We start from the raw sequence: 13,204 nt of genomic DNA, 5'->3' as shown, positions 1-13,204 counted from the left end.
TGGGATTTTTCTTGTCTCCTGATGTTGTTGTAAGTTCGATGTTTTCTATGATTTTGTAGACTGTTGTGCGGGTAGTAAAGATTTTGGTAAATCAGCTTATGACTCAACATCTCCTCTTGTCTTGTATACTCGTAGCAAAAGAAAAATTAATCAAAATGAGTTTGTATTTATTTGGGTCAAAGGTAAAGGTGTATGTGAATATGTAAAATTTGTAGCTGACTGTACTGTATATTTCTATAAATAAAGATCTGTAGCGTCAGCCAGTAACCGTACAAGGGTACATCTAGAACCGGAGGCTCAAGGGTGCAACAGTTGTGTTATGTAAACACTCTTATCGCTTGGCGTTGGCGGCGCGCCAGCGGGAGACGCGCACTCCTAGTATGTCTAGTGTGCGCGTCAGGGATAACGTTCCGCTGGCCACTGCGAAAATTCTAAGTCCTTATCTAAGGTCAAAGACCTCCATACTATACACGGTGTTACAAAAAGGTAAGGCCAAACTTTCAGGAAACATTCCTCACACACAAAGAAAGAAAATATGCTATGTGCACATGTGTCAGGAAACGCTTACTTTCCACGTTAGAGCTCATTTTATTACTTCTCTTCAAATCACATTAATCATGGAATGGAAACACACAGCAACAGAATGTACCAGCGTGACTTCAAACACTTTGTTACAGAAAATGTTCAAAATGTTCTGCATTAGCGAGGATACATGCATCCACCCTCCGTCGCATGGAATCACTGATGCGCTGATGCAGCCCTGGAGAATGGCGTATTGTATCACAGCTGTCCACAGTACGAGCACGAAGAGTCTCTACGTTTGGTACCAGGGTTGCGTAGACAAGAGCTTTCAAATGCCCCCATAAATGAAAGTCAAGAGGGTTGAGGTCAGGAGAGCGTGGGGGTATGGAATAGGTCCGCCTCTACCAATCCATCGGTCACCGAATCTATTGTTGAGAAGCGTACGAACACTTCGACTGAAATGTGCAGGAGCTCCATCGTGCATGAACCACATGTTGTGTCGTACTTGCAAAGGCACAAGTTCTAGCAGCACAGATAGAGTATCCCGTACGAAATCATGATAACGTGCTCCACTGAGCGTAGGTGGAAGAACATGGGGCCCAATCAAGACATCACCAACAACGTCTGCCCAAACGTTCACACAAAATCTGTGTTGATGACGTGATTGCACAATTGCGTGCGGATTCTCATCAGCCCACACATATTGATTGTGAAAATTTACAATTTGATCACGTTGGAATGAAGCCTCATCCGTAAAGAGAACATTTGAACTGAAATGAGGATTGACACATTGTTGGATGAACCATTCGCAGAAGTGTACCCGTGGAGGCCAATCAGCTGCTGATAGTGCCTGAACGCTCTGTACATGGTACAGAAACAACTGGTTCTCCCGAAGCACTCTCCATACAGTGACGTGGTCAACGTTACCTTGTGCAGCAGCAACTTCTCTGACGCTGACATTAGCATTATCGTCAACTGCACGAAGAATTGCCTTGTCCATTGCAGGTGTCCTCGTCGTTCTAGGTCTTCACCAGTCGCGAGTCGTAGGCTGGAATGTTCCGTGCTCCCTAAGACGCCGATCAATTTCTTCGAACGTCTTCCTGTAGGAACACCTTCGTTCTGGAAATCTGTCTCGATACAAACGTACCACGTCACGGCTATTGCCCCGTGCTAATCCATACATCAAATGGGCATCTGCCAACTCCGCATTTGTAAACATTGCACTGAATGCAAAACCACGTTCGTGATGAACACTAACCTGTTGATACTACGTACTGATGTGCTTGATGCTAGTACTGTAGAGCAATGAGTCGCATGTCAACACAACCACCGAAGTCAACATTACCTACCTTCAATTGGGTCACCTGTCGGTGAATCGAGGAAGTACAGTACATACTGACGAAACTAAAATGAGCTCTAACATGGAAATTAAGCGTTTCCGGACACATGTTCACATAACATCTTTTCTTTATTTGTGTGTGAGGAATGTTTCCTGAAAGTTTGGCCGTACCTTTTTGTAACACCCTGTATAAGCGAGCGCGCTCTCGCGCTACACTCAGTCTGTGTCTTGCTGCTGCACGGTCAACAGCATTGAACGCCGCCAACATGCCCTACAGAAGGTATCGTCGTACCCTCCCAACAGTCTGTAAATATTCGTCTCTTTCTCGTGGCAAGTGAGCTGCTCGGAAGAAAAGAGCAAGTGTCAGTGAACACAGCTTTCTTCTTTGTGACTGTCTTCGTGCTGGATAAAACAGGTAAGGATGAATCTGTTCTGAATAGCCTATGTGAGGTGATCGGTGAGCCAACTATTCGTACAACATTTAAAGTCATTCATGTGGGTGACCAAAATTTATTCATTGATCAGTATTTGACTCTTAAAATCATAGTCACAAAATGTATAAATGTTTACACAGCTATAGTTTAAGATATTTCGACAGAATAATAGCGATACAAGAACAGCATTGGAGACAGCAAGAGACGCTGCCCTTTGGAAATGTTGACGTGAAGACAGTCATAAACGGAAATAAGCACATGAAGGGCATGCTTCCGTACTTGGCAAATAAGGAAGCCAAAGAATTCCACTGTAAGTTGGCTGAGAGTAAGTAGTGCTGAACAACTATTATAATTTTACGAGGGGTGTTTAATATGTAAAATAACACATTTTTTTAGAAAGTAGGTTTGTTTTATTCAGGATTCCTCTACACAATATTACTCTGCACTCTTTTGGCTACAAAACCCTATTTGTCAACATAATTTTCATACAAAGCAATGGCCTTACGCTGTAAAATGGATATAATTTCGCACCTCACAAGCACCCATCCACATACTTGGCCGTGATCTACAAAAACAAATTAGGTATTATGTGATAGGTTATACATAGTGTATATGAATATATAAATAATTGCTAACGTTTATTGCATTAAAAGTGTCAGAGTGTCTGTATTATCATACTAGTAGGGGTTGGAGCGACAGTGGAAATGAAACGGCAGGCGGAACTCGAGCCCCGGGTGGAAGGCCTACACAGGTGTGTTGCTCCTGCTTTAACACAGGAAGTAGCGGGATGGACGAGGGGACGCCCGAGCGCTGGGGCACAACAGAGTCGCGACCGGTCGGTATTGTAGCCGGATGGGGAGGATTATACTTCGGAAACTACAAAAATCTTGGACGCAGCTGAGAGGAACGGGGAAGCGTCACCTCAGAAATAGCGCAGGCTGGGCTATTTCCAAGGATTTTTACTCAGAAGCGTACCATTGTCCGAGTATAGGTTTTCCTCGCAAACTTTCCGCCTTGCGATAAAAGACTAAAATATGGTTGGTCGGCGTTCGGAAGAATCTGAAAAGAGGAAGAATATTTCGTGGTTTCGGGAATATGATTCGTTTTCGGAATTACGAGGGTGGGGAGCCGAGCCTTGCTGGGAGGCCAGCGGTGGAGAGACGAGGTCTTCCATTGTGAGCGCCCGTGTGTGACGGAAGCTCGGGGTCAGCTTGTTGGTACTGACGTACTTGCTGTCTTTGCTCCCAGGAGAGTTTATAGTTAAAACAGTTAGACACTGTACTGTTACGAACCTATACGATTCTGGAGTTCACCTCCTCTGCTATACTTACGTCGAGACGTTATCTGAAGTACCTCCTTGTAGCCGGGAGTTCGCGTTTCTCGTGTGTAGAACACAGAGAGGAGAAGAACCTCCTGTCGTCCAAGTGTTTGAAAGAGTTTATTCGTGGCTGGGGTTCCTCCGTCGTCGCAGACGCGTATGAGAACCATCACTTCGACGCACCGGACGCAGTACATACGGTGATATCCCAGATTGCTTCGGCTTATTATGGCTATAAAAGCTAAACAGCTGTGATCACGTTAGTTTATCTCTACTGAGGTTCCACGCCACCTAGATCTTCTTTGAAAGTAGTGTCTTCTAGTGTCTGGTACTTGGATGATGTCAGTCATTTCGCGTTATTGATACTAGATCGCGCAGTCATAATAAGGGGCAGAGTTGGGCAATCGATTAGTAATTTTACTTGGGAAACGTAAACTTTGTAATATAAATTTTTGTAATCTACAATAAATATATAATCAGGAACAACGTTTATCATTTAGTAAGATTAGTGGCTTTCATCATTCATTTATGTTTATATTGCAAGTTAAGAGATCCTAAGATCTGCTTCAGGGGGTAGTCAGATAGGGCCAAATCTTCATTTTAGCATTTATTATTTTCCGTTGCGCACATTCATTTTACACCCGTCTGGATTAGCATCTTGGAACGCCACCTTTCTGGGAGGCCCTATATGCCCGCGTACTACCATTCTACTGGTCGAAATCGGAACCAACATCTTTCTGCACAATAACCTCCCCATCATCCATGCACTGCTTCTCGCGGAGTGCATCCCTCATCGTGCCGAACAGATGGAAGCTCTTTGTCGTCATCTGTGAGGCGGCGAGGGACCCAGCAGACAGACACCTTTGAGTAACCCAGGTGGTGGACGAGCGTGTCAGCACAAGCAACAGAGACGTCCAGTTGTGCAGCAAGGTGTCTGACTGCGATCCGTCGATGGGAGTGTCCGCACGTTTCAACATTGCAGGAGTCACGGCTTTGTGCGGCCGGCTGGCACACCAACCATAGGAAAAATTTGGGCAACTTTATTTCGATCATGAGAAACGCCTCATCCACCGCTTTTGTTCACTGTCGGTTTTCCGTAGAAATTCTGCAAGTGCCTATGAATATCTGCGATGCTCTTGTTTTCCACCAAAAGAGACTCTGTGAGAATCCTGTACCTGGAAGACACCACCCCAGATACCATTTTGAAGGCTACCTGCAGCGCCACCACCTATAGGAACTTTATGAAACTATAGGGGCTGAATCTGGAATATTCCACGATGTCCCGCAACAAATGCCGCATTTCTTAAAACGGAATTAGTCGAGCAAAAAATGTTTTGCATTACTTATTGTAGTACGTACATCAATATCTTTCAAACGGTAATGCTTTGTTTTTCCTCCTGTACTAACAAAATTTCTTCCAATAATTCAATATCAAAAAGTGGTTTATGAACTTGGAACCCAGTATTGGGTAGTAAATTGTAAAGATTTTTAGGTACATGTATTTTTTTTCTGCGGAGACTCATTTCTGGTTGCTGGGCGTTTCGCTGTTCTGAACTGTTAGGTTTAGATCAAAGAATGCGTGGTTTGGTAAACGTAAGAAACTGTATGCTGGTAAGTGCCGACAGTCATATTAGTAAATTGCTGAAGAGAAGTACAAAACTAGAAATGAATGACGTAAGTTGCTGGATGAAAATCAGTTTCGTTTCAGAAAGGGAGAGTAAGGGACTAGGTAGCAGGAAAGGAATTCTAAAGTAGCGCTTAATACTGCAAAACAGATTAGTGATAAATCAGAATACCTTCCTAGCAGAAAATGTTCGCAGTCGTTAGATGATTAGGCCTAGTGTGCAGAGATAGAAGAACAATATACAATTTCTACAAAAACTCAAGTGGTAGTGTTTAGAGTGGAAGGTCAGGAAACAAAAGTTTGCGTTAAGAATGGTGTGAGGTAGGGCTGTAGCTTTCCGCCACTGTTGGTCAGCTTCTAGGTAAAAGATGCAGCGAAGGACGCTAGAGGAAACTGTGGAAGAACCGAAGCTCAAGGGGAAAAGAAACCATTGCTTAAGTTCACAAACAACATTTACATCCTGGCCGGTTGTAAAGAAGACAGGAGGCCCGCTGAAAGAAATGGACAGCACACGTACCAAAGGATATGGCTTCACGATAAACAAAGTTGAGACAAAAGTGATAAATAATTGTAGAAATGAGAATAATGACTTGCTTAATATGAAAACTGGCGACGAAACAATACAGGAAACAAGATTAGGTACCATTGCCAACTGCAGCGGGATCTCGAAGCAGAATGGCACAGGCGAAAACAGCTTAACGAAGATTTTAATGTTGGTTATTTGCTGTATAGCCTTCACCCTACAAAGTCTACTACGGTGTCCGTTATACTGGTTTTATTTGTACTGAAGCTGCAATCCACAAGTGGGGTTACAGTTGTACTTAACGCATATCGGAAAGAATCGCAAAGTTCAGGAAGTTATACTGACCTGGGATCTACACTCTAACTTTAATCAGTTGTTATAGAGCAGTGAAAGGTAAAGCGCAAAATTTTAATCACTTATTGTCAGCTAAAATAGACTGATACTACATTTGACTTGCTGTTAGATATACCGGCTTAAGCAGACTGTTCAGTGGAGTAGTCTAAATTCCGTAAGAGATTCGAATTATCTTATTCACTACGTTTCATTGACTAAAATAACGAAATCAGTGTCAAGTTGTCACAAAGTCGTGTGCTCACATCGGCATGTGACGTAATGGCCTACATGCAGAATAACCTTCCGATCTAACTGAAATACTTTCATACACAAATCAAGAACAGATAAAAATTTTCTAGTGTGTAGTTGGTCGGGCCTGCTTGCAGACTCGCAGCACGAAATACAATCGGCTGGCTGCCAACGAGACTTTAGCTGTAGCTGCCTGGCCCACCAAACAAGTCTCAGCGGCCGCCGGCAGTACTAGAACGCTTTTTCACGTCGAGTCGGGATCGCCTTCGTGGATGCAGCGTTCGAGACAACACGAAAACGCACGCTAAGGGTCTCTGGTTCAATTCCCAGCTATATCAGAGATTTTCTTGGCTATGTTCATCACAATCACGCAGAAGTCCCCGAGGTGGCAGATAGTAAAAAGACTTGCACCATCCGGCCCAGCAACCCCAGATGGAGTCTCCTAGTCAGTAAGATCATATGGCACACCATTAAATTTTTATGAAACAATATATACTGCAACAATCACTTGTTACTAACATTTTATTAGAGCGACGCGTTTCGGAAGCATGCTGCCGTCATCAGGTGCATACACAGTTACTTTTACAATGTTATTAACATTAAGTGAGGTTGATTTCCTTTGACGTGAGTGTAGAAAAAGACGACTGTTCAGGAAGATAAATATGTTATTGTGCGTAAATTATGTGCTAAGCACTATTCCGACATTTTGTTAGAGTGTTTACTTACATTTTTGTTGGTAATTTCGTTGTCTGCCACACAGAGAACAGTAACAAGTACAACACACCTTAAAACTTCACAATAATTTGTTTACATCAATCCAAAGGGTTCAAATGTTGATATAAACTAGTTTTTATAGCTAAAACAATAATATAGAGGGAAGATGTGTTTACGTCTTGGGACTTGTAAGATGAGTAGTTGGTAAAGACAATTTTTTTCGATGAAATAGGCATTCAACATTGGAGAAATTTTTAAGGAAGTTAAAGTTAGTACTTTCAAGTTTACCATTTAGTAGCATGTCTCCATGTACAGTGCCAGGAATGAGTGTTTCCATTTATTAATATAAGTCCGTCTGCTGTCCCTTGGCCATTTTATGTACTACATGAACATCGTGCGCAATATCGTGGAATGGGTGGCATGGATTTTTCTTTATGTGGGTGGCTATTGTTGATTTATTATAGTTGTTAGTGTTGTACGCAATTATATATCTCATGTATCATTTTGGAAGTCTCGCTCTGCGAGTTAATGCACAAAGTGATTCAATTTCTGCTTAACTTTTCTTATGTTTAAATATTACTATCACAATATATTATTTTCATTCATACTTCGTAATGCCTATGTGGAGGAAAACCCGGTTTTAATTTCTCTGTTTCCTACTGTGTCTTATTTAACAAATAATAAACAATGGAGCTACAAGTTGGAGCGCGGTTGCAGCACCCCAGCATTCAGAGGGTGGGATCACTCCACCGGTTCCAAATCAGCTACTTAAAGGCGCCCATTTATCTATGGTGCAGTGCGCATACAAAACGGTAATGGGTCTCTGTTAGCTGCCACTTTCAATTACTCTTAACCTATTTCACTTCTTTTCGTGATCTGTAACATTTATTTTAGTCATCTTGCAATGACCAGTCTCAATATATCGAATGAGACGCTTCCGGAAACTATGCTAAACCGCTGCACCGGTAATAAGCATTTGGAGAGTCGGTTGGACGTAAGCCAATAGGATTCGTTGGCGGCTAGCAAGGTGTATGGTTGCCTTGTTTGAAGGAAGTCAGCTATTATTCTACATGCTTCTACTTAACTGTACAACAGTCTGCGGTTGTCAAAACGTGCCTGTTTCTGGAGCTTCCTGAGAATGCATGCTGTTCCGACGTAGTTACTTTTGTTTGATACAGAACAGTCTGAACAGTCTGGAGTATGTCCGACGAGATCAGTGCAATTTATAGTCTGTACTGAAGTGCAGATTACCGAGTGACGCTACCCTCCACTGTCTATTAATATTGTTCCTGCCGCTGGTATCTTTCCACGTGGTTGCAGAAAGAGAATTACATATGGATAGGTTGAGAATTATTAAGCTATTGGACACTGATTACTGCATCATTTACAACTTCATTTCATTCCGTAGGTAATAGGTAATGTTCCGCGTTCTGGCCGTGCCACTCGGGTCCGACCGATGGCCGTGTCATCCCCTGCCAATGGCGTCATTGGATGCAGTATGGAGAGGCGTGTGATCAGGGCAATATTCTCCCAGTCGTTGCCGAGTTCCTTGACCTTGGAACCGTTGTTAACAGGTCGAGCTGCTCCTTAGTTGGCCTCACTAGGCTGAGTCCATCCCGTTCCACTACTTCCACAGAGGAAAACTCTCCGGAAGTATCAGGAATCGAACCCTGGTCTGCCGGCCGGGTGGCCGAGCGGTTCTAGGCGCTACAGTCTGGAACCGTGAGACCGATACGGTCGCAGGTTCTAATCCTGCCTCGGGCGTGGATGTGTGTGATGTCCTTAGGTTAGTTAGGTTTAAGTAGTTCTAAGTTCTAGGGGACTGATGACCTCAGAAGTTAAGTCCCATAGTACTCAGCGCCATTTGAACCATTTTTGAACCCTGGTCTCTCAGTTACGGAAGCGGACATTCTACTCCGTACAGTCTTAAATTCTGCGGAAATAACAGTTCAACTCCTGCTGATGATTTTGGATTACCTGGTTTTATAACACTGTTGTGTTTTTCATGACTGTTATGGGTTTATACGTTGTGTTCATTATTTTTCAAGTTTAATGTGTCGGTATTAAAACCATTGTTGCGACCTTATATGTACTGGAAACGCACCCTCCTGCATACAATACTTAAATCCCTCATGTTGTAAACTCGCTATCCTTTTTTTTATTATAGAACTCAAGGATATGCTCGACCGGTTACTTTTATTAAAAAGGCTTTCAATCGCAGAGGGAGCACTGACTATTATTATTGTTAGAAAATACGGCAATCTGTTTGCATGCTAGTTAGTTTTCAGGAAACGTGTGAGCTGAGGCTAGGTTGTACATGGTAGCCCGGCATCACTGAAGTGGTATCATTATACGACCGACAGAGTTTCTGGGTTCGGTTAAATGGTTATTCGGCTCTTTGACAGTATTCTACATTCTTATTTTATGCAGACACAAGCGTGGTAACTGCCCAACGCATAGGTGGATACAACAGGCGGGAGGCTAAAACATACTTACATAGCGTGTTGTTTTCACGAAAGATTTACATTAGTTGATCCAATAGGTCAATAGGGAGAAGATCCTCCAGGATGTTAAACATGTCAGAAAACGAGAATACACAATAAATACGTACCTTGCACAGATTCCAAGTAAATTGTCCTTATGGATGTGGATTAAATCAAAAAATGTTAAATACTGTTTCATTTAAAATTAATAGCCAGGTCGCCAGATAAATGATCGATACACTAACATGCATATGATAATTCCTAGATAACTGTAGCCATGTATCATCAAATAGAAATAGCATTTTACAGCACTTACATACAAATATCGCATTACTGCACTGTATAGAAATCGAACTGTAGGGAATACTATACTCACATATTTTATATTAGTAATATCACATGTGTCCGCAGCTCGTGGTCTCGTGGTAGCGTTCTCGCTTCCAAAGCACGGGGTCCCGGGTTCGATTCCCGGAGGGGTCAGGTATTTTCACCTCCCTCGAGATGACTGGGTGTTGTTGTGTCATCATCGTCATTTATCCCCTTTACGGTCGGAGGAAGGCAACAGCAAACAACCGCCATTAGGAAATTGCCTCGTACGGCGGTGCAGGTCTTCCGCAACATTCCGCTACGCTCTGTCAAAAAGCATGGTACTTCATTGGTTCTGCTACAAAATTCGTCAATGGAGTAGAATGAATTGGCCACTAAAATATTTTTCAGGTTCCTCTTAAACTGAACTATACTAGTAATTAAACTGTCAGTTCATGTATCAATAATTGTTTTATGATATGCAGGATCTTTCTTCTTCTTTCGTTGTGCAAGATTTATGAAAGTATGTGCTGTGTCTTGTTTCTCGTGTTCAGATAGCTTACGAAACTAATTCTTTGGGCATTACATATTCCATTCTGCATACAGGAAATATATCAGGGCACATTTATCACTTCCTAACAGAGTAGTCAATGGTCTTTACAAAATACTCTCACAACTTTCAACTTGTTCGCATATATCTATCAATACTTCCGTTGCTTGGTACAGTACGTACGACGCTTTGATTGACTCTAAAGTAAGCGTCTGAGATCTGGAGAAGTAGGAACTACATGTTAGGAATTATACGAATTGATAAATTACATAACACTGGTGTAATAAAGTGAGGGTTTGAGGAGAGAAGTCTGCGTTAAACTTTTACGAGAAGAAGGGATTGGCCTGTAGGATATTTGACACAACACCCTGCTATAGTTAACTTGGCACTGGAAGGAGCAGTGGAGGAAAAAACAGCAGCGGGTAGACGAAGAGTGGAGTGGGTGAAACTGTTTATAGAGTACGTTGGGTGTAAGGCATAGGAGAGATGAAGGGGTTATCAGTAGACCGGAGAAGGTGGGGAATAAGGCTGAACCGCGTCGAAAAACGCTATGTTAAAAAAGACATTGTATAAAGTGTTTGCGTGTACAGTGTGACAGGTACGTAGTGATTTATTGTCGCATGAAATAGTTTATTAGTTTGGGACCAGAGTTCCACCTGCCGTGTACAGTGTTCAAATAACTACGGGAGTACGCAGCCGGCTGCGTATTCTCGTAGTTATTTGAGCATTTTATCTTCTACATATATTAAAGGCAATGTCGTGAATGACAGATTGACTGATTCGTGATCACCTAGCCCAAACTGCTAAGGCCGGAGAAGGTGTGAATCCTATACTGTAAACGTCGTTTGAGAAGAGATTTTTCGAAATCCCAATCCTGAGGAGGTGAAATAGGGGATGAAGGCCTTTTTTTTAAAAAAAAAATGTCGCTGTGAAGACCATTTTGAAGTTGAACATACGGAAATTGGTATTTGATTTCTCGGTCAGCAAGTAAGAAATATGTGTGTCGCCATTTTTGGAAATTTAACCGTATCAGGGTGAAATAGCGGTGAAAGCCGTTTCTTTAAAAAAAGTAAATCATTACTAAAGAACTACTAGAGGATTTTTAGGGCTACAGCTATTTGACTTCTCGGTTAGAAATTTAAAAAAAAAGAATAAAAAGATACGAGGTGCCGGGGCTAGCAGTGTATTTAACACTAAATTCTTGTAGAATCTTCATATGTAAATGATGCTTTAAGCCCCCCCCCCCCTATTCTAACTCCGACTTTTGCTGTTGCACATGGATTAAAAAGAAACGTGAACTGACTGTAATCGACCCTGCAAGTGGAGTAGAAAAGAGTTTGTCACCTGCAATAATTTAATTTGATAAATAAGTTAATTAAAGGAAAGTTTCATTAACATAGTGAGTAATGATAGGGTTGCTCTACCGATTAACAGAATGAAAGTTCTGTCCAAAATAACAATATGATTTATTATGACTAAACTCAAAATAATAAACAAAAACACATGAAACATTTACAATACATCAAATTGGCTCAAATTGGATACTCAAATAAATGCTGTGAAGGTGAAGTTGTCCCTAAACTAGATTGTGACATTTATGACGAAGTGGTATGTGGAGCCAATTCCTTGCAACTCAAATCTTAAGAGTGACACACAGCCAACTCAACATTAATTGCTACTACATTAGTGAGAACTCAGACAATGAACACCCAAGACAGAACAAAGTTAGAAAAGACAAACAGGCGCGCTCTGCTGAGCTCTGATTATCACCTAGCAAAATTGCCTGCTTTGCCGGTGCTGCGGACGTACTTTACCGAGCTGCCTTCTTAACTGCACGGACACGATCTGGCGTACCGGAGGCGATGGCTGGTTGCTTCGACGTCCCGTCATGGTGATGGTAATGTTGCAAGTATAGCCCGAAACAAATTATCCTGGTCTGGTTGTTCCAGACTAAAGACTTGCTAGCAATACAAATGCGCCTCTGAGGGAGACGAAGAAAGCTCGCAACACAATCACTGACGGTATAGTGATTGATTTTAACAAGCGAAGTCACACAGTAACTCCGATACAGTCAACTTTAGCCAAAACTGCTCAAGACAGACAACATAGGCCTCTTGTACACAGAACGCTCAATTGCCAACTGTACTCGGAAAGTTATGTTGAAGTCGAAATTCAGCAACTTCGTCAAACAGTTACAATTAAATAAAAGTATATTAGACAGCCAACGGATGGCAGGCTGTCCAGAGCAGCGAGAGCTCAGTCTTGTAACCTACTGTGACCGAAAGGCGAGAGCCGACTCCCACAAGAGCACCCGTACAAACCGAACACAGAACATTCCTGCCCCCACGAGAGTGGTCGTGGTTAAACATTCCAATCAGCAACTCGAAAACCGGCGGAAAATTCCACTCTATTGCCGAAGCACTACCATTCCGCCAATGGAGATTCTTCACGCCAATTTTTGCTCCGATTTTGCTACGTCACGGAGCTATGCCCTGAGCAAGCCAATCACAGTTACGATTTTGCACAAAACGTGGGAATTTGCCAGCCAAGACCGCATGGGAACACAAGTCATTCCCACGCCTCGCTGGTAGCCGGCCAGAAAGTATTTTCGCTAAGTTTCTGCAAAGTAACGGAATCTCTAGCCCAGCCGCTCCTTCAGGCCCCTGCGGGCGTGTCTCCGCCGCTATTGACAATGTCGGCATCTAGAAAGCATTCACTCGACTCCCTCACACCCGTCGGCTTAACCCTTTCAAGGTCAGCAGTACCCGCCTGTCACCGGACCACCCAGGTGACGAGAGATGCTGCGTGG

The sequence above is a fragment of the Schistocerca serialis genome, chromosome 9, assembly GCF_023864345.2.
Source record: "Schistocerca serialis cubense isolate TAMUIC-IGC-003099 chromosome 9, iqSchSeri2.2, whole genome shotgun sequence".
Lineage (NCBI taxonomy): Eukaryota > Metazoa > Arthropoda > Insecta > Orthoptera > Acrididae > Schistocerca > Schistocerca serialis.
Note: the sequence above shows the minus strand (reverse complement) of the source record.